Raw genomic sequence first — 15,852 nt, forward strand, 5'->3', positions numbered from 1 at the left:
ACAAGGGCTTGAACTGAAAACTTCAGTGGGATATTTTGAAATTAGCTGCATTAAAAGGCGGCGATAAACACCACTGAAAAACACACAGAATGCCGAGCCTCCCTGACCATCTGCGGAAATGAGCTTTCATGGCCTTCAAGACGCAATGATGTGCACAAACAGCGCGTGCTCAGGGTGGTGCGCCATCACGCTATAAAAGCAGTCAGAAGCACGCACCTGCATTAGTATACGGGTGAGCAAATGCAGAAAAAAATAAAGGGAGAAATTGGGGGAAAATGAGGGAAGTATACACAAAATAAAAAAAGCAAAAAGTTTTCAAAATAAATAAAGAAAAAAGGAATACACGAATAGAAAATAAATAAATAAATAAATAAATCGACTAGTGAACGAATAAATGAATTACAAATTAAATCGATAAATAAAGTTACGGAGTACATTTAGAATGAATTAAATAGAATAGGACACGTTTCTTGTCATCCTAAGATTACACTGAAATCAGGTTTGCATCTCCTGTCCATGTATGAATAGAACATATCTAGAAAGAAAAGAATACTGTACATAATAGGAAGAAATGTGCAATATCCATTTGTACGTGCGAGTGATTGAGACAGAATAGGTTATTAGTGCAAATACTACTAAAGTGACACTACAGTCACACGAATGATAGGGCGATGAAACCGCAGAATAGCAGAATTTCCATTGACAGTGACAGAGAGCAACCCGCCGCTGCCAGGTAAAGTGGCAGGGAATGTGAACGTGCAAAGTTGCAGTAGCAGATAGACAAATGAAGTATGTAGTAGGTGGCACTGTCAGAGCAAGGTGACACAATGTAGTGACAATGCTCAATAAATAAAGGTGTTATTGCAATAGTAATACCTTACCGCTACTAGTCGTAATGATAATACTAAGAGTAACAATAATCACAAGAGTTACTCGATCAAGAACTGTGACTAACGCATATCTCCAATGAGAAGCCCCTCTTATCTCGGCACATGCATCGTACTGATGTACCATCATGAACGAATCACTTTATACCAAAAGAAAAAAGTTAGTGAAAAAAACTAAATAGAGACATAAAAGTCTAAAGGAATACATGCCTAATGAAAAGAATGAAGGAAGAAAGACGTAAAAATAAAGGCAAGGTGAATAACTGTGTGCAAGATAATAATTTAGTGATTCGAAAAGAAATTTCTGTTGATTCGATTGATTTGTTTTAGATTTGGTGAGCTGGGTCTCTCCATAGTGCCTTTGTGTAGCTAGTAATAATTAGGTGAAAGTTGAAAGGGTTTGTGCGTTTGAAACGTTGCAGCAGAGACTCTGAAGGTGGAGGTGAAAAAGCTTACAGCACCTGGTATTCCCAGGCGGTCTCCCATCCAAGTACTAACCAGGCCCGACCCTGCTTAGCTTCCGAGATCGGACGAGATCGGGCGTGCTCAGGGTGGTATGGCCGTAAGCGAGAAACGAGCAGCGCTACGGCCTATTTAAAGTGTACGCTGTAGACCAAGTGGTTTTTTTTTTTTTTTTTTTTTTTTTTTATATACTCCCTCACTTCCTAATGTGCTGTCGTACGGAGAGTAAAACCTCTTCGTCCAAACCAACGAATCATGCACGAACACATGGCTCTCCACTTCATGGGTTTCAGACCACTTTATTGCATGCTTGCTCGTCTTTATTTCCCTACATTTTCAACAGGCACATTGCATCTTTAGCTTCGTGCTTTATTCTAATGCCATATACGCCTTAAAAAAAAAGAGAAAAAGAACAGAAGAAATTGACATCAGACATCCCATTGCTGCAAGAGCAGAAAGCCTGATTATCAACAGTCTATTTACAACTACTTCCACAATACTTTTCTTGCTTCCATTATTAGTGTGTGAAAAACAGTTCAAATCAACAAATCAATTAGCCGCTACAACTACACGCGCCTGCTCTCTTCTTCTTTGGGGTTTTACGTCGATTCAGGAGTTGGGCGCATTACCGCCACCAACTGAGCTGGAGTGTGGGGCCGGCATGAATCAATCTCTCTCCCTTCCCTCCCTCTCTGCATTTACAGCGTTCACTAGACGAGCCTATCAAGAGGGACTTACACAAGGGCTTGAACTGAAAACTTCAGTGGGATATTTTGAAATTAGCTGCATTAAAAGGCGGCGATAAACACCACTGAAAAACACACAGAATGCCGAGCCTCCCTGACCATCTGCGGAAATGAGCTTTCATGGCCTTCAAGACGCAATGATGTGCACAAACAGCGCGTGCTCAGGGTGGTGCGCCATCACGCTATAAAAGCAGTCAGAAGCACGCACCTGCATTAGTATACGGGTGAGCAAATGCAGAAAAAAATAAAGGGAGAAATTGGGGGAAAATGAGGGAAGTATACACAAAATAAAAAAAGCAAAAAGTTTTCAAAATAAATAAAGAAAAAAGGAATACACGAATAGAAAATAAATAAATAAATAAATCGACTAGTGAACGAATAAATGAATTACAAATTAAATCGATAAATAAAGTTACGGAGTACATTTAGAATGAATTAAATAGAATAGGACACGTTTCTTGTCATCCTAAGATTACACTGAAATCAGGTTTGCATCTCCTGTCCATGTATGAATAGAACATATCTAGAAAGAAAAGAATACTGTACATAATAGGAAGAAATGTGCAATATCCATTTGTACGTGCGAGTGATTGAGACAGAATAGGTTATTAGTGCAAATACTACTAAAGTGACACTACAGTCACACGAATGATAGGGCGATGAAACCGCAGAATAGCAGAATTTCCATTGACAGTGACAGAGAGCAATCCGCCGCTGCCAGGTAAAGTGGCAGGGAATGTGAACGTGCAAAGTTGCAGTAGCAGATAGACAAATGAAGTATGTAGTAGGTGGCACTGTCAGAGCAAGGTGACACAATGTAGTGACAATGCTCAATAAATAAAGGTGTTATTGCAATAGTAATACCTTACCGCTACTAGTCGTAATGATAATACTAAGAGTAACAATAATCACAAGAGTAACTCGATCAAGAACTGTGACTATCGCATATCTCCAATGAGAAGCCCCTCTTATCTCGGCACATGCATCGTACTGATGTACCATCATGAACGAATCACTTTACACCAAAAGAAAAAAGTTAGTGAAAAAAACTAAATAGAGACATAAAACTCTAAAGGAATACATGCCTAATGAAAAGAATGAAGGAAGAAAGACGTAAAAATAAAGGCAAGGTGAATAACTGTGTGCAAGATAATAATTTAGTGATTCGAAAAGAAATTTCTGTTGATTCGATTGATTTGTTTTAGATTTGGTGAGCTGGGTCTCTCCATAGTGCCTTTGTGTAGCTAGTAATAATTAGGTGAAAGTTGAAAGGGTTTGTGCGTTTGAAACGTTGCAGCAGAGACTCTGAAGGTGGAGGTGAAAAAGCTTACAGCACCTGGTATTCCCAGGCGGTCTCCCATCCAAGTACTAACCAGGCCCGACCCTGCTTAGCTTCCGAGATCGGACGAGATCGGGCGTGCTCAGGGTGGTATGGCCGTAAGCGAGAGACGAGCAGCGCTACGGCCTATTTAAAGTGTACGCTGTAGACCAAGTGGTTTTTTTTGTTTTTTTTGTTTGTTTGTTTTTTTTTTTGGACTCCCTCACTTCCTAATGTGCTGTCGTACGGAGAGTAAAACCTCTTCGTCCAAACCAACGAATCATGCACGAACACATGGCTCTCCACTTCATGGGTTTCAGACCACTTTATTGCATGCTTGCTCGTCTTTATTTCCCTACATTTTCAACAGGCACATTGCATCTTTAGCTTCGTGCTTTATTCTAATGCCATATACGCCTTAAAAAAAAGAGAAAAAGAACAGAAGAAATTGACATCAGACATCCCATTGCTGCAAGAGCGGAAAGCCTGATTATCAACAGTCTATTTACAACTACTTCCACAATACTTTTCTTGCTTCCATTATTAGTGTGTGAAAAACAGTTCAAATCAACAAATCAATTAGCCGCTACAACTACACGCGCCTGCTCTCTTCTTCTTTGGGGTTTTACGTCGATTCAGGAGTTGGGCGCATTACCGCCACCAACTGAGCTGGAGTGTGGGGCCGGCATGAATCAATCTCTCTCCCTTCCCTCCCTCTCTGCATTTACAGCGTTCACTAGACGAGCCTATCAAGAGGGACTTACACAAGGGCTTGAACTGAAAACTTCAGTGGGATATTTTGAAATTAGCTGCATTAAAAGGCGGCGATAAACACCACTGAAAAACACACAGAATGCCGAGCCTCCCTGACCATCTGCGGAAATGAGCTTTCATGGCCTTCAAGACGCAATGATGTGCACAAACAGCGCGTGCTCAGGGTGGTGCGCCATCACGCTATAAAAGCAGTCAGAAGCACGCACCTGCATTAGTATACGGGTGAGCAAATGCAGAAAAAAATAAAGGGAGAAATTGGGGGAAAATGAGGGAAGTATACACAAAATAAAAAAAGCAAAAAGTTTTCAAAATAAATAAAGAAAAAAGGAATACACGAATAGAAAATAAATAAATAAATAAATAAATCGACTAGTGAACGAATAAATGAATTACAAATTAAATCGATAAATAAAGTTACGGAGTACATTTAGAATGAATTAAATAGAATAGGACACGTTTCTTGTCATCCTAAGATTACACTGAAATCAGGTTTGCATCTCCTGTCCATGTATGAATAGAACATATCTAGAAAGAAAAGAATACTGTACATAATAGGAAGAAATGTGCAATATCCATTTGTACGTGCGAGTGATTGAGACAGAATAGGTTATTAGTGCAAATACTACTAAAGTGACACTACAGTCACACGAATGATAGGGCGATGAAACCGCAGAATAGCAGAATTTCCATTGACAGTGACAGAGAGCAACCCGCCGCTGCCAGGTAAAGTGGCAGGGAATGTGAACGTGCAAAGTTGCAGTAGCAGATAGACAAATGAAGTATGTAGTAGGTGGCACTGTCAGAGCAAGGTGACACAATGTAGTGACAATGCTCAATAAATAAAGGTGTTATTGCAATAGTAATACCTTACCGCTACTAGTCGTAATGATAATACTAAGAGTAACAATAATCACAAGAGTTACTCGATCAAGAACTGTGACTAACGCATATCTCCAATGAGAAGCCCCTCTTATCTCGGCACATGCATCGTACTGATGTACCATCATGAACGAATCACTTTATACCAAAAGAAAAAAGTTAGTGAAAAAAACTAAATAGAGACATAAAACTCTAAAGGAATACATACCTAATGAAAAGAATGAAGGAAGAAAGACGTAAAAATAAAGGCAAGGTGAATAACTGTGTGCAAGATAATAATTTAGTGATTCGAAAAGAAATTTCTGTTGATTCGATAGATTTGTTTTAGATTTGGTGAGCTGGGTCTCTCCATAGTGCCTTTGTGTAGCTAGTAATAATTAGGTGAAAGTTGAAAGGGTTTGTGCGTTTGAAACGTTGCAGCAGAGACTCTGAAGGTGGAGGTGAAAAAGCTTACAGCACCTGGTATTCCCAGGCGGTCTCCCATCCAAGTACTAACCAGGCCCGACCCTGCTTAGCTTCCGAGATCGGACGAGATCGGGCGTGCTCAGGGTGGTATGGCCGTAAGCGAGAGACGAGCAGCGCTACGTCCTATTTAAAGTGTACGCTGTAGACCAAGTGTTTTTTTTTTTTTTTTTTTTTTTTTTATATACTCCCTCACTTCCTAATGTGCTGTCGTACGGAGAGTAAAACCTCTTCGTCCAAACCAACGAATCATGCACGAACACATGGCTCTCCACTTCATGGGTTTCAGACCACTTTATTGCATGCTTGCTCGTCTTTATTTCCCTACATTTTCAACAGGCACATTGCATCTTTAGCTTCGTGCTTTATTCTAATGCCATATACGCCTTAAAAAAAAGAGAAAAAGAACAGAAGAAATTGACATCAGACATCCCATTGCTGCAAGAGCGGAAAGCCTGATTATCAACAGTCTATTTACAACTACTTCCACAATACTTTTCTTGCTTCCATTATTAGTGTGTGAAAAACAGTTCAAATCAACAAATCAATTAGCCGCTACAACTACACGCGCCTGCTCTCTTCTTCTTTGGGGTTTTACGTCGATTCAGGAGTTGGGCGCATTACCGCCACCAACTGAGCTGGAGTGTGGGGCCGGCATGAATCAATCTCTCTCCCTTCCCTCCCTCTCTGCATTTACAGCGTTCACTAGACGAGCCTATCAAGAGGGACTTACACAAGGGCTTGAACTGAAAACTTCAGTGGGATATTTTGAAATTAGCTGCATTAAAAGGCGGCGATAAACACCACTGAAAAACACACAGAATGCCGAGCCTCCCTGACCATCTGCGGAAATGAGCTTTCATGGCCTTCAAGACGCAATGATGTGCACAAACAGCGCGTGCTCAGGGTGGTGCGCCATCACGCTATAAAAGCAGTCAGAAGCACGCACCTGCATTAGTATACGGGTGAGCAAATGCAGAAAAAAATAAAGGGAGAAATTGGGGGAAAATGAGGGAAGTATACACAAAATAAAAAAAGCAAAAAGTTTTCAAAATAAATAAAGAAAAAAGGAATACACGAATAGAAAATAAATAAATAAATAAATAAATCGACTAGTGAACGAATAAATGAATTACAAATTAAATCGATAAATAAAGTTACGGAGTACATTTAGAATGAATTAAATAGAATAGGACACGTTTCTTGTCATCCTAAGATTACACTGAAATCAGGTTTGCATCTCCTGTCCATGTATGAATAGAACATATCTAGAAAGAAAAGAATACTGTACATAATAGGAAGAAATGTGCAATATCCATTTGTACGTGCGAGTGATTGAGACAGAATAGGTTATTAGTGCAAATACTACTAAAGTGACACTACAGTCACACGAATGATAGGGCGATGAAACCGCAGAATAGCAGAATTTCCATTGACAGTGACAGAGAGCAATCCGCCGCTGCCAGGTAAAGTGGCAGGGAATGTGAACGTGCAAAGTTGCAGTAGCAGATAGACAAATGAAGTATGTAGTAGGTGGCACTGTCAGAGCAAGGTGACACAATGTAGTGACAATGCTCAATAAATAAAGGTGTTATTGCAATAGTAATACCTTACCGCTACTAGTCGTAATGATAATACTAAGAGTAACAATAATCACAAGAGTAACTCGATCAAGAACTGTGACTAACGCATATCTCCAATGAGAAGCCCCTCTTATCTCGGCACATGCATCGTACTGATGTACCATCATGAACGAATCACTTTATACCAAAAGAAAAAAGTTAGTGAAAAAAACTAAATAGAGATATAAAACTCTAAAGGAATACATACCTAATGAAAAGAATGAAGGAAGAAAGACGTAAAAATAAAGGCAAGGTGAATAACTGTGTGCAAGATAATAATTTAGTGATTCGAAAAGAAATTTCTGTTGATTCGATAGATTTGTTTTAGATTTGGTGAGCTGGGTCTCTCCATAGTGCCTTTGTGTAGCTAGTAATAATTAGGTGAAAGTTGAAAGGGTTTGTGCGTTTGAAACGTTGCAGCAGAGACTCTGAAGGTGGAGGTGAAAAAGCTTACAGCACCTGGTATTCCCAGGCGGTCTCCCATCCAAGTACTAACCAGGCCCGACCCTGCTTAGCTTCCGAGATCGGACGAGATCGGGCGTGCTCAGGGTGGTATGGCCGTAAGCGAGAGACGAGCAGCGCTACGTCCTATTTAAAGTGTACGCTGTAGACCAAGTGTTTTTTTTTTTTTTTTTTTTTTTTTTTATATACTCCCTCACTTCCTAATGTGCTGTCGTACGGAGAGTAAAACCTCTTCGTCCAAACCAACGAATCATGCACGAACACATGGCTCTCCACTTCATGGGTTTCAGACCACTTTATTGCATGCTTGCTCGTCTTTATTTCCCTACATTTTCAACAGGCACATTGCATCTTTAGCTTCGTGCTTTATTCTAATGCCATATACGCCTTAAAAAAAAGAGAAAAAGAACAGAAGAAATTGACATCAGACATCCCATTGCTGCAAGAGCAGAAAGCCTGATTATCAACAGTCTATTTACAACTACTTCCACAATACTTTTCTTGCTTCCATTATTAGTGTGTGAAAAACAGTTCAAATCAACAAATCAATTAGCCGCTACAACTACACGCGCCTGCTCTCTTCTTCTTTGGGGTTTTACGTCGATTCAGGAGTTGGGCGCATTACCGCCACCAACTGAGCTGGAGTGTGGGGCCGGCATGAATCAATCTCTCTCCCTTCCCTCCCTCTCTGCATTTACAGCGTTCACTAGACGAGCCTATCAAGAGGGACTTACACAAGGGCTTGAACTGAAAACTTCAGTGGGATATTTTGAAATTAGCTGCATTAAAAGGCGGCGATAAACACCACTGAAAAACACACAGAATGCCGAGCCTCCCTGACCATCTGCGGAAATGAGCTTTCATGGCCTTCAAGACGCAATGATGTGCACAAACAGCGCGTGCTCAGGGTGGTGCGCCATCACGCTATAAAAGCAGTCAGAAGCACGCACCTGCATTAGTATACGGGTGAGCAAATGCAGAAAAAAATAAAGGGAGAAATTGGGGGAAAATGAGGGAAGTATACACAAAATAAAAAAAGCAAAAAGTTTTCAAAATAAATAAAGAAAAAAGGAATACACGAATAGAAAATAAATAAATAAATAAATAAATCGACTAGTGAACGAATAAATGAATTACAAATTAAATCGATAAATAAAGTTACGGAGTACATTTAGAATGAATTAAATAGAATAGGACACGTTTCTTGTCATCCTAAGATTACACTGAAATCAGGTTTGCATCTCCTGTCCATGTATGAATAGAACATATCTAGAAAGAAAAGAATACTGTACATAATAGGAAGAAATGTGCAATATCCATTTGTACGTGCGAGTGATTGAGACAGAATAGGTTATTAGTGCAAATACTACTAAAGTGACACTACAGTCACACGAATGATAGGGCGATGAAACCGCAGAATAGCAGAATTTCCATTGACAGTGACAGAGAGCAATCCGCCGCTGCCAGGTAAAGTGGCAGGGAATGTGAACGTGCAAAGTTGCAGTAGCAGATAGACAAATGAAGTATGTAGTAGGTGGCACTGTCAGAGCAAGGTGACACAATGTAGTGACAATGCTCAATAAATAAAGGTATTATTGCAATAGTAATACCTTACCGCTACTAGTCGTAATGATAATACTAAGAGTAACAATAATCACAAGAGTAACTCGATCAAGAACTGTGACTATCGCATATCTCCAATGAGAAGCCCCTCTTATCTCGGCACATGCATCGTACTGATGTACCATCATGAACGAATCACTTTATACCAAAAGAAAAAAGTTAGTGAAAAAAACTAAATAGAGACATAAAACTCTAAAGGAATACATGCCTAATGAAAAGAATGAAGGAAGAAAGACGTAAAAATAAAGGCAAGGTGAATAACTGTGTGCAAGATAATAATTTAGTGATTCGAAAAGAAATTTCTGTTGATTCGATTGATTTGTTTTAGATTTGGTGAGCTGGGTCTCTCCATAGTGCCTTTGTGTAGCTAGTAATAATTAGGTGAAAGTTGAAAGGGTTTGTGCGTTTGAAACGTTGCAGCAGAGACTCTGAAGGTGGAGGTGAAAAAGCTTACAGCACCTGGTATTCCCAGGCGGTCTCCCATCCAAGTACTAACCAGGCCCGACCCTGCTTAGCTTCCGAGATCGGACGAGATCGGGCGTGCTCAGGGTGGTATGGCCGTAAGCGAGAGACGAGCAGCGCTACGGCCTATTTAAAGTGTACGCTGTAGACCAAGTGGTTTTTTTTTTTTTTTTTTTTTTTTTTTTGGACTCCCTCACTTCCTAATGTGCTGTCGTACGGAGAGTAAAACCTCTTCGTCCAAACCAACGAATCATGCACGAACACATGGCTCTCCACTTCATGGGTTTCAGACCACTTTATTGCATGCTTGCTCGTCTTTATTTCCCTACATTTTCAACAGGCACATTGCATCTTTAGCTTCGTGCTTTATTCTAATGCCATATACGCCTTAAAAAAAAGAGAAAAAGAACAGAAGAAATTGACATCAGACATCCCATTGCTGCAAGAACGGAAAGCCTGATTATCAACAGTCTATTTACAACTACTTCCACAATACTTTTCTTGCTTCCATTATTAGTGTGTGAAAAACAGTTCAAATCAACAAATCAATTAGCCGCTACAACTACACGCGCCTGCTCTCTTCTTCTTTGGGGTTTTACGTCGATTCAGGAGTTGGGCGCATTACCGCCACCAACTGAGCTGGAGTGTGGGGCCGGCATGAATCAATCTCTCTCCCTTCCCTCCCTCTCTGCATTTACAGCGTTCACTAGACGAGCCTATCAAGAGGGACTTACACAAGGGCTTGAACTGAAAACTTCAGTGGGATATTTTGAAATTAGCTGCATTAAAAGGCGGCGATAAACACCACTGAAAAACACACAGAATGCCGAGCCTCCCTGACCATCTGCGGAAATGAGCTTTCATGGCCTTCAAGACGCAATGATGTGCACAAACAGCGCGTGCTCAGGGTGGTGCGCCATCACGCTATAAAAGCAGTCAGAAGCACGCACCTGCATTAGTATACGGGTGAGCAAATGCAGAAAAAAATAAAGGGAGAAATTGGGGGAAAATGAGGGAAGTATACACAAAATAAAAAAAGCAAAAAGTTTTCAAAATAAATAAAGAAAAAAGGAATACACGAATAGAAAATAAATAAATAAATAAATAAATCGACTAGTGAACGAATAAATGAATTACAAATTAAATCGATAAATAAAGTTACGGAGTACATTTAGAATGAATTAAATAGAATAGGACACGTTTCTTGTCATCCTAAGATTACACTGAAATCAGGTTTGCATCTCCTGTCCATGTATGAATAGAACATATCTAGAAAGAAAAGAATACTGTACATAATAGGAAGAAATGTGCAATATCCATTTGTACGTGCGAGTGATTGAGACAGAATAGGTTATTAGTGCAAATACTACTAAAGTGACACTACAGTCACACGAATGATAGGGCGATGAAACCGCAGAATAGCAGAATTTCCATTGACAGTGACAGAGAGCAACCCGCCGCTGCCAGGTAAAGTGGCAGGGAATGTGAACGTGCAAAGTTGCAGTAGCAGATAGACAAATGAAGTATGTAGTAGGTGGCACTGTCAGAGCAAGGTGACACAATGTAGTGACAATGCTCAATAAATAAAGGTGTTATTGCAATAGTAATACCTTACCGCTACTAGTCGTAATGATAATACTAAGAGTAACAATAATCACAAGAGTTACTCGATCAAGAACTGTGACTAACGCATATCTCCAATGAGAAGCCCCTCTTATCTCGGCACATGCATCGTACTGATGTACCATCATGAACGAATCACTTTATACCAAAAGAAAAAAGTTAGTGAAAAAAACTAAATAGAGACATAAAAGTCTAAAGGAATACATGCCTAATGAAAAGAATGAAGGAAGAAAGACGTAAAAATAAAGGCAAGGTGAATAACTGTGTGCAAGATAATAATTTAGTGATTCGAAAAGAAATTTCTGTTGATTCGATTGATTTGTTTTAGATTTGGTGAGCTGGGTCTCTCCATAGTGCCTTTGTGTAGCTAGTAATAATTAGGTGAAAGTTGAAAGGGTTTGTGCGTTTGAAACGTTGCAGCAGAGACTCTGAAGGTGGAGGTGAAAAAGCTTACAGCACCTGGTATTCCCAGGCGGTCTCCCATCCAAGTACTAACCAGGCCCGACCCTGCTTAGCTTCCGAGATCGGACGAGATCGGGCGTGCTCAGGGTGGTATGGCCGTAAGCGAGAGACGAGCAGCGCTACGGCCTATTTAAAGTGTACGCTGTAGACCAAGTGGTTTTTTTTTTTTTTTTTTTTTTTTTGGACTCCCTCACTTCCTAATGTGCTGTCGTACGGAGAGTAAAACCTCTTCGTCCAAACCAACGAATCATGCACGAACACATGGCTCTCCACTTCATGGGTTTCAGACCACTTTATTGCATGCTTGCTCGTCTTTATTTCCCTACATTTTCAACAGGCACATTGCATCTTTAGCTTCGTGCTTTATTCTAATGCCATATACGCCTTAAAAAAAAGAGAAAAAGAACAGAAGAAATTGACATCAGACATCCCATTGCTGCAAGAACGGAAAGCCTGATTATCAACAGTCTATTTACAACTACTTCCACAATACTTTTCTTGCTTCCATTATTAGTGTGTGAAAAACAGTTCAAATCAACAAATCAATTAGCCGCTACAACTACACGCGCCTGCTCTCTTCTTCTTTGGGGTTTTACGTCGATTCAGGAGTTGGGCGCATTACCGCCACCAACTGAGCTGGAGTGTGGGGCCGGCATGAATCAATCTCTCTCCCTTCCCTCCCTCTCTGCATTTACAGCGTTCACTAGACGAGCCTATCAAGAGGGACTTACACAAGGGCTTGAACTGAAAACTTCAGTGGGATATTTTGAAATTAGCTGCATTAAAAGGCGGCGATAAACACCACTGAAAAACACACAGAATGCCGAGCCTCCCTGACCATCTGCGGAAATGAGCTTTCATGGCCTTCAAGACGCAATGATGTGCACAAACAGCGCGTGCTCAGGGTGGTGCGCCATCACGCTATAAAAGCAGTCAGAAGCACGCACCTGCATTAGTATACGGGTGAGCAAATGCAGAAAAAAATAAAGGGAGAAATTGGGGGAAAATGAGGGAAGTATACACAAAATAAAAAAAGCAAAAAGTTTTCAAAATAAATAAAGAAAAAAGGAATACACGAATAGAAAATAAATAAATAAATAAATAAATCGACTAGTGAACGAATAAATGAATTACAAATTAAATCGATAAATAAAGTTACGGAGTACATTTAGAATGAATTAAATAGAATAGGACACGTTTCTTGTCATCCTAAGATTACACTGAAATCAGGTTTGCATCTCCTGTCCATGTATGAATAGAACATATCTAGAAAGAAAAGAATACTGTACATAATAGGAAGAAATGTGCAATATCCATTTGTACGTGCGAGTGATTGAGACAGAATAGGTTATTAGTGCAAATACTACTAAAGTGACACTACAGTCACACGAATGATAGGGCGATGAAACCGCAGAATAGCAGAATTTCCATTGACAGTGACAGAGAGCAACCCGCCGCTGCCAGGTAAAGTGGCAGGGAATGTGAACGTGCAAAGTTGCAGTAGCAGATAGACAAATGAAGTATGTAGTAGGTGGCACTGTCAGAGCAAGGTGACACAATGTAGTGACAATGCTCAATAAATAAAGGTGTTATTGCAATAGTAATACCTTACCGCTACTAGTCGTAATGATAATACTAAGAGTAACAATAATCACAAGAGTTACTCGATCAAGAACTGTGACTAACGCATATCTCCAATGAGAAGCCCCTCTTATCTCGGCACATGCATCGTACTGATGTACCATCATGAACGAATCACTTTATACCAAAAGAAAAAAGTTAGTGAAAAAAACTAAATAGAGACATAAAAGTCTAAAGGAATACATGCCTAATGAAAAGAATGAAGGAAGAAAGACGTAAAAATAAAGGCAAGGTGAATAACTGTGTGCAAGATAATAATTTAGTGATTCGAAAAGAAATTTCTGTTGATTCGATTGATTTGTTTTAGATTTGGTGAGCTGGGTCTCTCCATAGTGCCTTTGTGTAGCTAGTAATAATTAGGTGAAAGTTGAAAGGGTTTGTGCGTTTGAAACGTTGCAGCAGAGACTCTGAAGGTGGAGGTGAAAAAGCTTACAGCACCTGGTATTCCCAGGCGGTCTCCCATCCAAGTACTAACCAGGCCCGACCCTGCTTAGCTTCCGAGATCGGACGAGATCGGGCGTGCTCAGGGTGGTATGGCCGTAAGCGAGAGACGAGCAGCGCTACGGCCTATTTAAAGTGTACGCTGTAGACCAAGTGGTTTTTTTTTTTTTTTTTTTTTTTTTTGGACTCCCTCACTTCCTAATGTGCTGTCGTACGGAGAGTAAAACCTCTTCGTCCAAACCAACGAATCATGCACGAACACATGGCTCTCCACTTCATGGGTTTCAGACCACTTTATTGCATGCTTGCTCGTCTTTATTTCCCTACATTTTCAACAGGCACATTGCATCTTTAGCTTCGTGCTTTATTCTAATGCCATATACGCCTTAAAAAAAAGAGAAAAAGAACAGAAGAAATTGACATCAGACATCCCATTGCTGCAAGAGCAGAAAGCCTGATTATCAACAGTCTATTTACAACTACTTCCACAATACTTTTCTTGCTTCCATTATTAGTGTGTGAAAAACAGTTCAAATCAACAAATCAATTAGCCGCTACAACTACACGCGCCTGCTCTCTTCTTCTTTGAGGTTTTACGTCGATTCAGGAGTTGGGCGCATTACCGCCACCAACTGAGCTGGAGTGTGGGGCCGGCATGAATCAATCTCTCTCCCTTCCCTCCCTCTCTGCATTTACAGCGTTCACTAGACGAGCCTATCAAGAGGGACTTACACAAGGGCTTGAACTGAAAACTTCAGTGGGATATTTTGAAATTAGCTGCATTAAAAGGCGGCGATAAACACCACTGAAAAACACACAGAATGCCGAGCCTCCCTGACCATCTGCGGAAATGAGCTTTCATGGCCTTCAAGACGCAATGATGTGCACAAACAGCGCGTGCTCAGGGTGGTGCGCCATCACGCTATAAAAGCAGTCAGAAGCACGTACCTGCATTAGTATACGGGTGAGCAAATGCAGAAAAAAATAAAGGGAGAAATTGGGGGAAAATGAGGGAAGTATACACAAAATAAAAAAAGCAAAAAGTTTTCAAAATAAATAAAGAAAAAAGGAATACACGAATAGAAAATAAATAAATAAATAAATAAATCGACTAGTGAACGAATAAATGAATTACAAATTAAATCGATAAATAAAGTTACGGAGTACATTTAGAATGAATTAAATAGAATAGGACACGTTTCTTGTCATCCTAAGATTACACTGAAATCAGGTTTGCATCTCCTGTCCATGTATGAATAGAACATATCTAGAAAGAAAAGAATACTGTACATAATAGGAAGAAATGTGCAATATCCATTTGTACGTGCGAGTGATTGAGACAGAATAGGTTATTAGTGCAAATACTACTAAAGTGACACTACAGTCACACGAATGATAGGGCGATGAAACCGCAGAATAGCAGAATTTCCATTGACAGTGACAGAGAGCAACCCGCCGCTGCCAGGTAAAGTGGCAGGGAATGTGAACGTGCAAAGTTGCAGTAGCAGATAGACAAATGAAGTATGTAGTAGGTGGCACTGTCAGAGCAAGGTGACACAATGTAGTGACAATGCTCAATAAATAAAGGTGTTATTGCAATAGTAATACCTTACCGCTACTAGTCGTAATGATAATACTAAGAGTAACAATAATCACAAGAGTTACTCGATCAAGAACTGTGACTAACGCATATCTCCAATGAGAAGCCCCTCTTATCTCGGCACATGCATCGTACTGATGTACCATCATGAACGAATCACTTTATACCAAAAGAAAAAAGTTAGTGAAAAAAACTAAATAGAGACATAAAACTCTAAAGGAATACATACCTAATGAAAAGAATGAAGGAAGAAAGACGTAAAAATAAAGGCAAGGTGAATAACTGTGTGCAAGATAATAATTTAGTGATTCGAAAAGAAATTTCTGTTGATTCGATAGATTTGTTTTAGATTTGGTGAGCTGGGTCTCTCCATAGTGCCTTTGTGTAG

General features: G+C 40.0%; 7 non-coding genes across 7 annotated transcripts; all 7 read right to left on the minus strand.

The window, feature by feature from the left end:
* Nucleotides 1-1,336: 1,336 nt before the first annotated feature.
* LOC128317161 (5S ribosomal RNA) lies at nt 1,337-1,455 on the minus strand. Its single transcript, XR_008300691.1, has one exon. It is a non-coding gene; the product is annotated as a 5S ribosomal RNA (ribosomal RNA).
* Nucleotides 1,456-3,419: 1,964 nt separating this feature from the next.
* On the minus strand, nt 3,420-3,538 carry LOC128317167 (5S ribosomal RNA). The gene has a single exon (XR_008300697.1). It is a non-coding gene; the product is annotated as a 5S ribosomal RNA (ribosomal RNA).
* Nucleotides 3,539-5,513: 1,975 nt separating this feature from the next.
* LOC128317173 (5S ribosomal RNA) lies at nt 5,514-5,632 on the minus strand. The gene has a single exon (XR_008300700.1). It is a non-coding gene; the product is annotated as a 5S ribosomal RNA (ribosomal RNA).
* Nucleotides 5,633-7,597: 1,965 nt separating this feature from the next.
* On the minus strand, nt 7,598-7,716 carry LOC128317175 (5S ribosomal RNA). The gene has a single exon (XR_008300701.1). It is a non-coding gene; the product is annotated as a 5S ribosomal RNA (ribosomal RNA).
* Nucleotides 7,717-9,682: 1,966 nt separating this feature from the next.
* LOC128317176 (5S ribosomal RNA) lies at nt 9,683-9,801 on the minus strand. Its single transcript, XR_008300702.1, has one exon. It is a non-coding gene; the product is annotated as a 5S ribosomal RNA (ribosomal RNA).
* A 1,966-nt stretch (nt 9,802-11,767) lies between these two features.
* LOC128317162 (5S ribosomal RNA) lies at nt 11,768-11,886 on the minus strand. Its single transcript, XR_008300692.1, has one exon. It is a non-coding gene; the product is annotated as a 5S ribosomal RNA (ribosomal RNA).
* Nucleotides 11,887-13,849: 1,963 nt separating this feature from the next.
* LOC128317163 (5S ribosomal RNA) lies at nt 13,850-13,968 on the minus strand. The gene has a single exon (XR_008300693.1). It is a non-coding gene; the product is annotated as a 5S ribosomal RNA (ribosomal RNA).
* Between the last annotated feature and the right edge of the window lie 1,884 nt (nt 13,969-15,852).

Source organism: Pangasianodon hypophthalmus, chromosome 21 (assembly GCF_027358585.1).
Source record: "Pangasianodon hypophthalmus isolate fPanHyp1 chromosome 21, fPanHyp1.pri, whole genome shotgun sequence".
NCBI lineage: Eukaryota > Metazoa > Chordata > Actinopteri > Siluriformes > Pangasiidae > Pangasianodon > Pangasianodon hypophthalmus.